Here is a 15,181-nt window from a genome sequence, read left to right on the forward strand (position 1 = left end):
GAAAGACTTCCTTTATTGGAAAGAAATAGTTAGGTTGAGAGAGAATTCCAAGAAGAGAAAGACAAGAGGGTAGCAAAGGCAGTCCTAAAATCTGTTGGGATCCTGGGCAAATCTTCAAACCCTAACATGGCTAACCTGCCTCACTTTCTGGTTTTTCTGTTATAGCTCTTAGCCCCTGTGATCCCAAGCACTGAGATCTTATTTCAGAGTTCAGTTCTCTACCCACCAAGGGGGTTTACTTAGGGGGATTTGTTTCTCCAATATCTCCCATCTTACAAATAATTATTCACCAGGTATGGAGCTAGCACTACTCAAAACTCAGGCTTGGTTCATAAAAATCAAAAACATGTCTGGGGTTGTTTTCTCTGGGCATGCCCACTGTGTAATGAGATACCGGCTTCCCTTGGAATTCTACATTTATGTGTGTGATCATTTAATGGTGTCTTTTCTTTCCCTGTGATGGTAATATCCTTGAAACTAGCTTCTGCTTCTCATTCCCATGGTATCTGCAGCACCCAGAGCACTTGACAACACTTAGGAAAAATGACTACCAAAGAATTCAAGCCATGGGATAAACCCAAAGTCTAATTAATAGTAGAGTAGAGGCTAGAATCAGGCCACTTACCTTCTTATACCATTTTTACTACAGATAGAAGTAGTCAGCCCAGAAAGCCTGGGCTGTCATCTTTACTCCCCCATTCATTTGCCCTATAAACTTGGCCAAATTATATGACCATCTTTATCCTCATTTTCTTCTTATGCAAAGTGGAATACTCCTGTCATTAATATGATTAGTATCATTCTAGGAATGCCCCTGTCCTACCTGGGTTCCTATTGCTATAGTAAATACTGGGACTAAATGCAACCTGGGGAGGAAAGGGTTTATTTCACTTCCCAAGATACAGTGCACCATGAAGGAAGGTTGGGGTAGAAATTGAAGGCAGGAACTAAAGCATAGGCCATGAAGGAACACTGCTTACTGTGACAGAATGCTGCTTACTGCCTTGCTCCCCATGGCTTGCTCAGCCTGATTTCTTATACACCCAAGGACCACATGCCCATTGGTGGCTCCACCCACAGTGAGCTAAGCTTTTCCACAACAATCCCTAATTAAGAAACTGCCCCCATAGACTTGCCTATAGGCCAATATGATAGTCATTTTCTCAACTGAGATTTCCTTTTCCCAATGACTCTACTTCCTGTTAAATTAACAATGAATGAATGAATGAATGAATGAATGAATGAACAAACTAACCAGCATAAGGTCACTCCCCACTCCCAAATCCAGAAATTGAAATTTTGGGATAATTCAGATAAAAATGTGTCTGATACTGACCTGGAGAATTCCAAACTCTAAGAGCTTTCAGGACTTTTATGAAGAAAGGGGGGGGGGTAAAGAAAGGCTAAGAATGCATACAGAAGGTCTTAGCATTTTGGAGAGAGTGTCTCTAAGCTGAGTAAGAGAACAAACTGTTTTTAAAATGTCAATTTGGGCATTTTTAGAAGCATTTATTTACAGACAATCCCGTTATGATAATTACAAGTGTTCTCTATTCATCAAAATAAATTCCCTAGGGCTTTCTCCCTACAGATATTTATTAACCTTCTTGCAATTAACATTTCTACTTAAGAGGAGTGAAACTGCATTTCCCCTAAAATATTTCATAATTGATCATTTACTGGTTCCAGCAAGTCCATCAATCCTGCCCCCTTTGGTGCCACGCCCAGATTAAGGTCCTGCTTGCCTCCAAACCTTACAATTCCCACTCCTTCTGGGGAGGACACCTTCCTCTCCTCCCGTATTCATGGGACCATTCTTTGTCACAGCTCAGGAGCAGGTTCATTCTTTGTGGAGAATTCTTCCCAAAAAAGCCCTCTCCACCTTACATGACCTTACACGGCTTGGTTTAAGTTCCTTTAGGATGTTCATGACAGTTGGGAGGTACAGTGGAGCCCTGTGGTCTTATTTAAGGCGTGTCTCTGTCCTCTAGTCCCAGGGCTTCCCCAGAGGCATGGTTTCTCTTATTCTGCTAACAGTAAGGACTCATGTCATTTGCTGAATGGACTGTGTGCTCTCCAGACCAATTTGGCTGGGTTAGAAAGAGCTGCTTAGAGAGCTATGCCTGCTAGACTCAACCAAATGAACAGGGCGTCTGTAAGCCCCTTAGCAGGAGAGATCTCTCTCTTTTAGAAGTAGTATACAGTTTGACAATCTTCACCGGAAACAGTCTGCAATATTGGCAAACTTCTGGTTGTCAGGGAGATGAAAACTACTTAAATGGTTAAGATTGACTCATGCTTTAATGAAACAATGCACAATAAAACCTTCGCTTTCTTCCATCCCCACCCCTCCCACACAAGTCTACCATCCTTAATGGGAGCTTAAACCTAGAAACACTTGGGACTAAGTACCTTGCTTTGTGAAATTAATATAAGCCAGAGGAAGGCAGCAATGATGTTGTTTGTGTGCCAGAAATTCTAGGCTCAATAATGTTAAATCAATCATCCAAGAAAGCTAATAGAAACAGGACGCTGTTGTTGACTAATTTATTTATTTAAAGATCTCCCTCTGATTATGCTCAGAGGGGTCCCTTGGAAAGTTCATTATTTGATGTTGGTGCAACTCTGTACTAATGAAGAAAGTTACTGACCCACAAAGACTATACTCCTTGTTGAAGGGAACAGGCCATCTGAGCCACAGGGGAAAAGAACATTTTAATTCCTCCAGCTTCTGCCCTCTGTTTACCTTCTCCACACCCTGGTCCCATATTTTTCCTTTCCTTAGTCCATGTAGACCTAAGCTGCCCACTCCATCCATCCCCACAGCCTGCCTCTGGCTCTTGTCCAATAGTAGAGACTCTAGACTCTTACCTCCAACCCCACCCACCCCTGTGAGCTACCTGATGACTCTGTGTCCTGTCCCTGGAGCCCCCTTTCCAGATAGGTACCCTAGACTCTTGTCTCCAATTCCACCCTTCACATCTTTATATTTTTCTCTCCTTTTTAAATCTCTATTTCTTCTTTCCCCCTTCTTGACTTCCTTCAATCCCAGCTCCCAATTATTGCCTTTGTATTGGGGTTGCCAGGGAGAAAATGGTGTTCTAATTCTAAAAATATAAATGAAGACTTCCAAATCCAGGTACCTTTAGGGACTGGAGAGAGGATTTTAGTCAATGACATGGACAATGGTGAGCACTGTGGTAATCAGAAGTGGCATGGGCCTCCTCTGGAGCGGCTACACTCAGGTAGCTGCTATTCATCTTTCACCATTGTTGCCAGGAGAAAATGTTGCTCTCAGATCGGATCTTTCAAGCAAGGAATGCTGTCCTTTGAAGCCATTCCTTGTATCTGAAAACCCAGTCTAGAGAGATGCCTCAACGGTTAAGAAACTCTGCTGTTCTTGCAGAAGATCATAGTTGGTGAGTGTTTGACCGGAATCAGCCCATAAGCTGGCCTTCTGCCTGTTCTCATGCTAATGGTCCCTGGATCACAGTCCCTTTCCAGAGCTGAACTGCCCCCTCCTCTTTCGTGTTCTTAAATCAAACTCACTTCCCTTTGCAGTTATTCTCTCTTATTTTTTCTTCTTTTCCCCTCTCCTCCTCCCTCCTTCCTGTACCCTTTTCCTCTGCTTCAGCTCCTTCCTCTTTTTCTCCTTCTTCCTTTTTCTCCTTCTCTCTGATGTCTTCAGATTCCAGTCTGTCTGGGAGGCTGACCCAGACATCAGCAGCATAGACCAAGAGAAGAAGAAAGATGGTATTAGAAGGACAGAGTCTCAATCTTCAAGGTCAGGCAGGGTGGGCAGGGTAAGTAGCAGGAGTCGTGGAATTCAGTGTGCCGTGCCCCCTGTACACTTAAGGGATATTTAGAAGAGTGCAGAGATGTCAGGGGCCATCAGTAATATTTCAGTGGCTCGTCTCTCATCGGCCTTCAACTTCTTTAGTCTGTGACAGTACATGCGGATTCAGAGGGCTTTCCCAAGAACAACACTGAAGAGGGGGAAAAAACATTGCTTTCCAAAGCAGCATTGTAAGTCAAGGTTGTCAGGCTGGAAGCAATTCCAGCCACTTCCATCTTAATGGGAAGCATCAGCCAACTGTAGGGTCCAAGGTGATGACTGAATCAGAAACATGGACCACGGCTGTCAGCCTGGGCACTGCATCCCAAGGTCTCATTGTGGGTTGGCCTTCCAGGAGTGAAGGGACAGAAGATGCAGAGGTGGCAGCTTCCAACAGAAGAGTGTCAAGTGCTCTGTGTGAATTGTGCCATTTTGCTTTTTGAGATAGAAGCTACATTGATCTCTGCATTGCAGACAGGGAAACTGATACACAGAAAGGTCATGAATACACTTTTCTCCAGATAACTGTGGGAATTAAATGTGAAAATTAATGTAGTGATGTTTCAGCATTGGTGCATTAATAAGTTGTGCCTTTTAATTTTAAACAAAATTTTTGCAAAGCTATTAACAGGGAAAATAATGCTAATATATTACACTTCCCAGGAGACTCATTCATTCAGTAAATTTTGATTGAATATTCACTATGGTGCCATAGATATAAGGATGCATGTGGAAAACTCTAGAATCATGAATCCATGCAACATAGCATCACTACGGATGCCTCTTTCCACATATCTCTGGATTAACTCTATCACTTGATCTTGTTTTAAAAGTTGTAGCACACCTTCCAAAGGAGAAAGAGTCTGATGAGAAATGCCTTGGGTTAAGACTCTGCTCAGACTCTCTGCCAAATCCCTGAAGCCCCATGTGAGAGTCAACATCAACTTTGCTGCCTCTGCCTTTCCCTGCATCAAGACTCTTGTACGTGTCTCTCCTCCCCCTACCTAAGCTCCTCCCCTCCTCTCATCCTGCACCTTGCCATGAAAGCTAAGAACATATGTCACTGTGACTTGACTACTTAAGTGGCAAGTTCCAAGAGAGGATCTAGACAGATGCTTTACTTCCTTCCCATGCGAGAACTCTTCTCTCCCACTCTGAGTCCTGTCAAAGGCACAGAAAAAGAGCAGGTAATATGGATGGTTCTCCTGAAAGATGCTGGGACTCTTGGGACAGCTAGGACTTGTCAGTCAGGAAAATGGCTTGGGAGGAGGATAACTCGTTTTCTGCATTAACAAGCTGGCAAGTGTTACAGGTCCCATCATGTTGTTCAGATAAACTTGGACACTCAGACCAAAAAGACCTTAGGGTGCTCTAAGCAAAGCCAGACTTTCCCATGAGCAGGGTGGGCCACCATCTCAATCGTTTAAGGTCCACCCTTCCCCAGAAACCTTTCTCTGAAAGCAGAAACTCTCCTGTATTATCATTTGGGTAAAGTTAATTCCAGTTAGAACACAATGCCATTTCAGAACTTTAGCTTAAAGGGCCTTTAGCTCAAGGGGGGGAAAGACTCTTGGGATTTCACAGGAAACTGTTCTCAATGACATGAAGCCAGCAATTGCTGGGGGCTGCAAATAAGATAGAACACTCGAGAGCAAGGAGAAAACACTAGATTAAGTCTCCTGGGAAAGGGACAGCATTTATCTAGTTCATTGATGTGTCCCTCAGATAGTCATAATCTTCTTCCATCTCTGAGCCTACTTTCTCTGCTTGATATTGTAGGTCTACAACTGGGAGAAAAAGTCATATTCACACACCTGGAAAAGGGTGGGATTAGAGGCAACCATTTCTTGTCAGTTTCTAGCCTTCTGCAATTATTCACTCTGGAAAGACACCTGCCAAGTGAAGCCACCTATCAGAAAGAACGGATCCAATACTGTTGTTTACAAGCCTTGTGGTCTTGAGGACATGACTTTATCCTCTGTTCTTCAATTGCCAACATATTAAGATAGAATTATAATAGGTAGTCCATGGGGCATGCCAACTTAGAGCTATGGTATTTGAAGAAAAACACAGCTCAGTGCCCAGCACAGACAATACCGTTAATGGCAGTGATGATGCAAACGGTGAAACAAAGGCAGATTAACAGCTGATTGTAAGGAGCTGAGCTTACAAGTGCCACTGTCATTTGGTGTATTGTGGAGAGAAATCAGTCACACCACATGATCAAAGGCTCAGGAGTCTGGGGCTGCTCACAGATCATTTCCATACCTTGATTTCTTATTCTGTCAAGTGAGTATAATGATTATACTTAACCTCATGGAATTTGTAGGAGGATGCATTTATTCATCAAATATTTATTAAGTAATTATTTTGTGCCAGAAATTGCTCTGTGCTCTTGGGATACATCTGTGATCAAAATAGACAAAGATGCTAATTCAATGAGCCAATATATAAGCCTTTGGGAACAACACTTGTCACTAGGAAGCTCCAAGGAAAAGAAAAATAAGGTATCAGAGAGAGAGCTATAGCTCTTCACCTCAGTATGGTTACATAAACCCAGGTCCCAGCCCCGTCACTGAAGCTTTGTGAGTAGGAATAAATCCTTAACCTCTCTAGTTTTCATTCTTTCTGTGAGGATCAATAAGCACTGTCAGCAGACTGGATTTAGAGTCACCTAGGAGACACACCTCAAGGTGTGTCCATAAGAGCACTTCCAGGTAGGTTTAACTAAGATGAAAAGAGCCATGCTACATGTTAATACCACCATAAACCAGGCTGTGTGCCATAAACTAGACTGGGGTGGCATAATCAATTGAAAGGGGGCAAAGAGGAGACCAAGTGAGCACCAAAATTCATCTTTCTCTACTTCCAGATTGCAGACACAATGTGACCCACCACCTTGGGCTCCCATGCTGGGGCCCCTATGCCAAGGGGTAGCATCAAATCTCAGACTGTGACCCAAAAGCACCCCTGCCTTTCTTCAGTTGTTTTTCCTAGCAACAAACAGACAAACAAACACAAAACAAGCCAGCAAGCAAACAAAACCAAGTAACATACTTTTCTGTCTGTGAAAAGGGACCTTCATCCCTTCCCTCTTTCCTTAGGGGTTACATCAGAGCAGAAGCAAAGCACCTGTTCTGTGCGAGGCCATCTGTGCATGTTGGTGCTTATTTTAGTTTCCCAGGACTGCCATGACACACTTGGTGGTTTAAAACAGCAGAAATGTATTCTGTCACAGTCACAGATCTGGAGGCTAAGTCTGCAGTCAAGGTGTCATGAGGATTACTTCCTTCTGGAGGCTCTAAGGGAAAAATCTGTTCACTCCTCTCTCCTCGCTTCTGAAGGTTGTGAGTAGTCTTTAACTAGTAGGCATCTCCCACCAGTCACTGCTTATGTCTTTACCTGGTGGTCTAGTTTGCATGTGCTTGTGTGCCCTGTTCTATTCTTATGAGGATTCTTGAAGCTAGGGCTCATTCAAATCCAGTGTAAAGTCATCTTAACAAAATTACAACTCTAGGTGCCTTCATTCTACTACTCTGGGGGGGGGGGGGGGTTGAAGGACATGGATTTGCGTAGACACTACTCTGTCCTTTCATTAGAGTTCCCTTTAACCTTGTTCTCTATTGCAATGTTCTGAAGCAAAGGCTTCTGTTTGGGCTTTAGCTTTCCCTATGGTTAAAACCTGGGGAGTGTTGTAGCTTCCTGCTCTATTCATACCAATTTCCAGATCCATAATGGTCTCGTTGTCTCTTAGTAAGTAGTTACTGGATTATCATAGGGGATGCTTAGAAGCCCAGCAGCACTGAGGTATCTCCCTTGGTAACAGAGGCAAGTGTGAGAGTCTTCCTAAACATATCTGCACAACATTGCTTACTTGAAAAGGGAGTACATTTTCCCTCAAGCTACATGGAGATTAACACACACACACACACACACCCATTGAAGTAACCCAAGTACTAATGAATCAATTAAAATCCCTCAGTTCTATGATATTACAGCTACGAAGAGACCAGCTAAAGAGGAGGCTTAAGTCAGAGAACTGGCCTTAACTGTTTAAATATTTGTTGGGTCACTATGGGAATGATTTTGGAGAAGGGTATGACTTGCTGGTCATCCTATGTATGACACCCCACTAGCCTTCTATCTATCTATCTATCTATCTATCTATCTATCTATCTATCTATCTATCTATCTATCTATCTATCTACACACACATACACACACACACACACACACACACACACACATATATATATATATATGTTTGTTTGTGCATTTGGTGGGTTGCTATGGGGATTTATTTGGAGGAGGGTAAGAGTTGTAGTCTATCTGTCTGTCTGTCCGTCCATCTGTCCATCCATCCATCCATCCATTTATCATCTATCTCTCTATATCTATCTCTCTATCTATCCATCTATCCATCCATCTATCCATCTATCCATTTACATCCTAAGCAATGTTCCCCTTCCCAGTCCACTCACTTTCTTGAGCTCTCACATGCTTGGCTCTAATTTGAACACTTACATGGAAATCCCGATGAGTAGACTGCAATTCCTGCCTGTTAGAGGTTCACAATACATTAACTTCTCATAAATGTGGGTAAAATGAGACCAACTAGGAGACATGTTATAAAAGAGACAGGAAGGACATATGTGGAAGAGGCAGAGATAGATCTGGGCAGCAATAAAGTGAGACAGTGAACTGAAAAATCTCTGTAGAAAGGCAGATTTTAGGGGAGTGGTTCAGCAAGTGGAGGTGCATGCCTTAGAGGACCCAGACTAAATATAATCACAGAGGTGGGAGCATCCCACTGCTGCATACTGATAGTCTGTTCCATCACATGACAGTCAGATTGTCTTGTTGGTATCTGTGAGTGGTGGAAACCCTAGAATTCAGCCACATCTTGATGGCAGAGGACCTGATCTGCCAGGAGAAGGCCATGGGGTTGTTCTATCACTAGTAGCAGATGTGTGGGTACAGGGACCACCTTATTTAATGGCACTGGTCTACCTGGCATCCTGCCACTGCTCTTGCTCCAGACATTCCATGATTTGTTTAACTTGTCTAAAGTCTTGTCTCCCTGTCTATAAAATGTAGATGAGCTGGGAGTGTGGTTTTAAGGCAGGACAGTTCCTTGGCATAAGAAGGTCTTAGTCTCCAACCCCAGCATTGAAAGGAAAAAAAACAAAGCCAATAATATCAGTTCTATTAGATAACATCCTGGAGAATATGCAGTGCTACAGTGCATTCAACTATATTGATCCATATTTATTAGTAACTTTGAAGGTTTTGAAGGGACTGTGCTAAAATTGAATGTCTTTTTAAAAAAACTGAGATGCTAGCTAGTGAAGTGACTACTTTAGAAGAGCTAGCTGGACAGCTTGAAGGGAACTTAAAGACAGCTATAGGAGGGCCTGATTTATTTAGAGTTTGAAGAGAATGGGGGGATGTCTTCATCTGAGGAAAGCTCTTAGACTCCTTAGTCTTGTCACCAAAGGACGAATAGCTCACTCTGCTATTCCTCTGCCAGAGGAAGCAGATTCTCTTATCAAGGAAAAGTAGAATAAACCTCAGAGTCTCTGGGAGTCTTTGAGAGATTCTTAACCAAAGGGAACACTGGAAAAGGTAGCACCATAGACAAGGACCAGTGGGTGAGATAGTGCATGCAACATCCAAGAGCATCCTCAACAGCAACCAAACTTCCCTTGTGATACCCTGGTACCATTAAAGGTTCCTGGAGGTAGACATGAGCTCCTAGCATCCTATGTTCGTCTCATTTTTACTAGAGCCTGCAGTCTTCCTTGTTTCCTCTCCTTCATATTCTCAACATCCTTCATGGCTCCATATTAAGTCTCATAGTCTCTGTTTAAGGACTTTTCCAAGAACTCTAGCATAAGACAATCTACCCCTTCCCTGAGCCCCAGAAGTACTGGTGATAGCTCACCCTGTTCAGTAGCTGGTGGTTCTTTAACCTCCAGTAGCTGGAGGCATTGCATAGAAGTATCTCCTGCAAATGAAACAGCCCTTGCAATACATCAGCACCCACTGGCAAACACCCCTGCCGCTTGTTTTCCTCTTGCTTCACAGGGATATTGTTACCATCATTTGGTCATATATGGTGGGTGGCATCCTTAGGAACAACACAGTCCTTGAAACAGGGTTGTGTGGGCATTAGCTGTTATGCCAACCCCTTTTCTCCCACTCAGGAAAACATCCTGAAGAAGCAATTGAATGAATATAATATTAATATTAGGATAACCTTGAATCTTCTCTAATTCATGTTTATTCTTTTAATCATCTGAGAACACTGGTACTTAAGCTGTATGAGTCACAAATTCCTTGTGGCACACCTCATAATAATATTGTGACTCACTTGCAGGCTGTAGCCCCAAAGGTATGAATTTCTCTGGCGTTTGCCTGTGTGAGCTCTGCCTTCCTGGTTGCACAGCAGAATTAGTGAGGGGCAGCCCCCGACGTATTCACCTCCTCACAAGGCATCCAGCAAAAGCTTTCCAGAGAGTTTCCTGATGGTGAAGCCCAGAGGAGCTGGTGTGTGGTGTTGTCCACGCAGTGGTTCTCAACCTTCCTAATGCTGCAACCCTTTAATGTAGCTGCAAATGCTGTGGTGATCCCCAACCATAGAATTAGTTTCATTTCTACTTCAGAACTGTAATTTTACTAATGTTATGAACATAATGGAAATACATACTTTTGGGAGCTAGAGGTTTTCCAAAGGTGTCACAACCCTCAAGTTGAGAACCACTAGCTTAGCCGAAGATGAAAGTTATACTAAAATGAATTCAGTGTTCTATCTACCACTGTCCAATACCTATAAACATTTCTAAGAAAGGGGAAATTTTCATAAAAATTATTTGATGTATTTTTCAGGACTTTTGTGGATTGCCAGTGACAGAAAGCTGGCTCAAATGCAAACATCTTTAGCTGGAAAATGGACAAGCAAGTGGGCATAATGGTACATGCTTGAAATCCTAGAGTTCGGGAGGCGTAGGGAGAGAGATTGAGAGTTCCGGGCTGCCCTGGGCTATGTAGCAAGACCCTGCTTCAAATTCTTCTTTCACATATTTGAAAAGTCTGAAGACACACTTAGTTTCAGCAAAGGCTACATCTAGGTGCCAACCCTCTCTCAATCATATGAAGCCTAAATTCACTTTTCAGACTGCTGCAGCTGTTTGCCCCTTTGATGTCTTTATTTTAGCATGTTTGGTGCTGCTATGGTAAGGACAGTTGCCAGCAGCTTTAGAATCACATTCCACTGGCTTGACAATGGCCAGCAATTCCTGTCACTCTCCTGATCATTTTAGAAGGAGTCAAGGGATCACACTTGAGGCTATGCAATGCATCACAGAATCATACCAAAGCAACCCCCTGCAACTTGGAAGTGTTTCATGCTCAGCTTGGAGAGGGGTGGGAGAGACACAGTCTAAAGTAAGCAGTTCAGGGTATCAGAGGAGGTAGGTTTCCCTAAAGATAATACCAGTGCTGTTACTAGGGCTAATAGGAAAAGATGGTGGGCATACAAATGTTCCTGATATGTAATAAGCCTGAGAGAGGCAAAATGGTTATGCATAGAAGGCAGGAACAATAGTTTCCATGTCAACTGCTGTCACCATGGTAAGGATGACACCAATCCACTGTGTCATTTTGGACATAAGGGGCCCTGACATTGGCACCAGCACAGTGGAATCTTCATCACAGGCCAAGCTAGACTCATCATAATGACTTGAACTTCTATTACATACTGCTTCCCATTCACTGTAAACAAGAGTTGATCCTGGCTGGGATAACAGCTGCTATGTCCATGGAGATGTGTGCTAGCTTGGTAAGTAGCCCCGCATCATAAGGAAAGTTTTTCTTGACAAATATATTCTCAGAGAGAAACACACACACATGCAAAATCACACACCATCACAGACATATCTTCACACACAGAGACATAAACATTCACTCATAGAAACACACACACTCACAGAGACATAAGTCTTATACACACACACATACAGACACACATTCACACATAGACACATATACATACTCACACATATAATCATACACTCTCAAACACACACACTCATATACATTCACATGCAAAATTCACATACAAACACATAAAGTGGCACACACATTCACACACAAATAAAAGATAAGTCTTACTTTCATGGAGATACTGTTTCATTGGTTTGGTTTGGTTTGGTTTGGTTTGGTTTGGTTTGGTTTGGTTTGGTTTGGTTTGGTTTGGTTTGGTTTGGTTTGGGGATTGTTGTTGTTTGCTGGAGAACTCGATTCAGTGGTCACAACTGACATCAAGGCTCATTGTGGTTTGATTTCTTTTACCATAACTGACAGCAATGGGGTGGTTAATTTTAAAGTATCAGATATCACAAGTTCTAGATGTTGGGCAACTTAAGAGCACAGTGCCAGCATCCTTTCAGCTTCTGGTTAGGTCCTCCTGTCTGCATCATCAGATAGTGGAGGCCATTGCCTGGTAAGACTTATTAGCATAGGAAAGAGAGGTTTTTATAACTCTTACACCTAAGTCACTCATGGTAACCCATTTATGCTTATTTGAGTAAATCTATTGGTGAAAGCAGAGTCCTTATGGCCCTGGCACTTCGCAGAAATCCCTCTTGACCACACTGCCACATGGGAGAAACAAGCTTCTGCACTCTAAAATTTTAGGGACTCATTAAAATGATACGATGACTATTTTACAATAACCAATTAACATCAAAGATTATGAGTAGAGGCATGAGTGAATGTAGAGGGCACCAGAGAAGTTTTGAATCACAAGATAAGTGAACTAAATCCTTCCAATTCTAGAACTGAAGGCTTCCTTATTCCTCACTGAATGTCTTGGTCACTGCTAAATTTCAGGTACAAGCAGACTATTTAACAAATGTACCTCCTGACTGTTTATGGCAGACATCACTAATCAATGAGCATGCCCTCTCAATCGATTGAGGGTATGGCCTCAGACTTATTCTCATCATAGAATCTTAAAGATGTAAGATAATATCGCCAAATAATATCACCACATAAACCAAGATTGAAATGTCCCTCCTGACAAGGTGGCTGTCAAAGGGTCTGAAGGAGAAATCACCTCTCTTCAACTGTGTAGCTTCCACATAGCAGGAAGCCAATGTGTAAGCAGTTTCCTGCCATTGTGAATGGTGACTTCTTTGGACTTGACGTTAACAATTTCATCTTACAGCCTTTGTATCATTTCTCAGGAAATAAAAAGTTTTAAATTTAGGCACTGAGCCAGTGTCCCCAGGAGTTCTCTTTCCTTTCTTTGGTGCTGGCCATTTAGCATTTCAAGTGGTGGAGAAATGACATGCGGAATGAACTGCTCACCCAGGCTCTACACCCCCTTTTCTTCTGTCTTTAACCTAAGTGCCATTAGGAAGTAGTCAATCGTGGACAATTTGAGCTCCTGCAAATAACTCTGGAAGTTAAAGCGACTTTGTATATAAGAGGAGCCTGGCCCTGGAAAACCCCTTTCCAAATCAACCCATTGAATAGAGCCATGGGCACAGCCAGGGAGATCATTACCAAGCTAGTCAAATTACTGTGGTGATAGGAGTAAAAAGGGGGGATTGGATCTCTTGGCTAATTGGAGCTGCAGATGATCAAAAACCCTTTTGTTGAGTTGGACTAATAGGCTCCCAAGTTGGCATCAGTCCCAGTAAACAAGGATTGTATTAGCAAAACAAAGACATTTATTAGCAATAAGTCCACACTTTTAATGCCCCAGAGTTAAATTCAAGAGATGAGAAAGGAAATCGTCATTTCAAGCCAGGTTGACTTGAAAGCTATTAGGCAATTCCACAAACAGGTAAGTAGAACCCAGTAGTTTAGAGGCCCCCCTCAACACCAGTACACTCTGGGAGTCTAACAGCCATTCTCTGCTACCAGCTGGGAGTCAGTGAAAGCCTCTGACTCCTGTCTTTGTTCCTGGGTGTTGTTAGAATGATCTAGTAATTGAATATTACTAGTCAGCAGTAGACCCCACAGCAAGATGCTGAGTCAGGTCTTCCAGGTAGCCTTTCCTTTGACAGGCAGACAGAATTCCCCCCTATGTCTACCTTAGCAATAGCTGTATTGTGGGATGCTGGGAAGGAGCAATTGAGAAGATGGACCCTAGGAGTTTGAGGGGGGAGAAGGGGAGAAAGAAGAGAGGAAAAGGGAGGGAGAAAGAGAAGGGAGAAGAAGAAGGGGGGAGGCAGAGGGAGAGAAAGAGAAAAGGAAGGAAGGAAGGAAGGAAGGAAGGAAGGAAGGAAGGAAGGAAGGAAGGAAGGAAGGAAGGAAGGAAGAGAGAGGGGGGATTGGGTTCTGAAATCAGCATCTTTTTTTTAATATTTTTATTATGTATTTTCCTCAATTACATTTCCAATGCTATCCCAAAAGTCCCCCATACCCTCCCCCCCACTTCCCTACCCACCCATTCCCATTTTTTTGGCCCTGGCGTTTCCCTGTACTGGGGCATATAAAGGTTGCATGTCTAATGGGCCTCTCTTTCCAGTGATGGCCGACTAGGCCATAAGAGAATCACAGAGAGGGGTCAATAGTTTAATCTGGATACATGTATTGGGTCTGCATTTTACTTCTGGCATTTTATAGCTGTTTGCCATGACTAAGTTGTTTAGGTTTTTCAATAAGGCCTTATATCTTTAAAACAGGGATGTAAGTAAATAGCCTCTGTATAAAGATAGGCGTGGTTGTGATATCATGAATAATACATATGAAAAACTATCCAGTCCTTAGCTCTTCATGAAACATTTACCAATATATGGCAGTGATTAACAACCCTTAAATTAAAGGAGAAATTGAAAGCAAAATATTTTCAGTTAAATGAAAACACAAGACATCAAAATGTATGGAATACCATTAAAATAATACTTAGGGAGAAACACTAGAACTCAGGGCCTGCAGTATCTGAAATGATAAAAGGTGTCAAATCAATAATGTCAGTTTCCACCTTAAAAAACAAACAAACAAACAAACAAACAAACAAACAAATGGAAAAATCTAGCCAATACCAAAATGAGCAAAAGAGAAAAGATAGCAAAAAATAAAAATAAAAAATAAAAAATAAAGGAATTAACAGAAAAATCATTAACATCAAAACGTTGTTCTTGAGATGAACAAGATAAACCTCTAGCCAGACTGAGCAGGAATCAAGAAAGAGCACATAAGTCACCTAGCATCAGTAGTGGAAAATGGAATGGTGCTATGGGCTGTGAGGACAATTGTGGTGAATGAAAAGACAATGTCATGAATAGCCTTTGTCTATAAAATAACAAATTTAGAGGCTGGGGAGATAGCACA

Source organism: Mus caroli, unplaced genomic scaffold (assembly GCF_978045245.1).
Source record: "Mus caroli unplaced genomic scaffold, Mus_caroli_1 scaffold_13, whole genome shotgun sequence".
Taxonomy (NCBI): domain Eukaryota; kingdom Metazoa; phylum Chordata; class Mammalia; order Rodentia; family Muridae; genus Mus; species Mus caroli.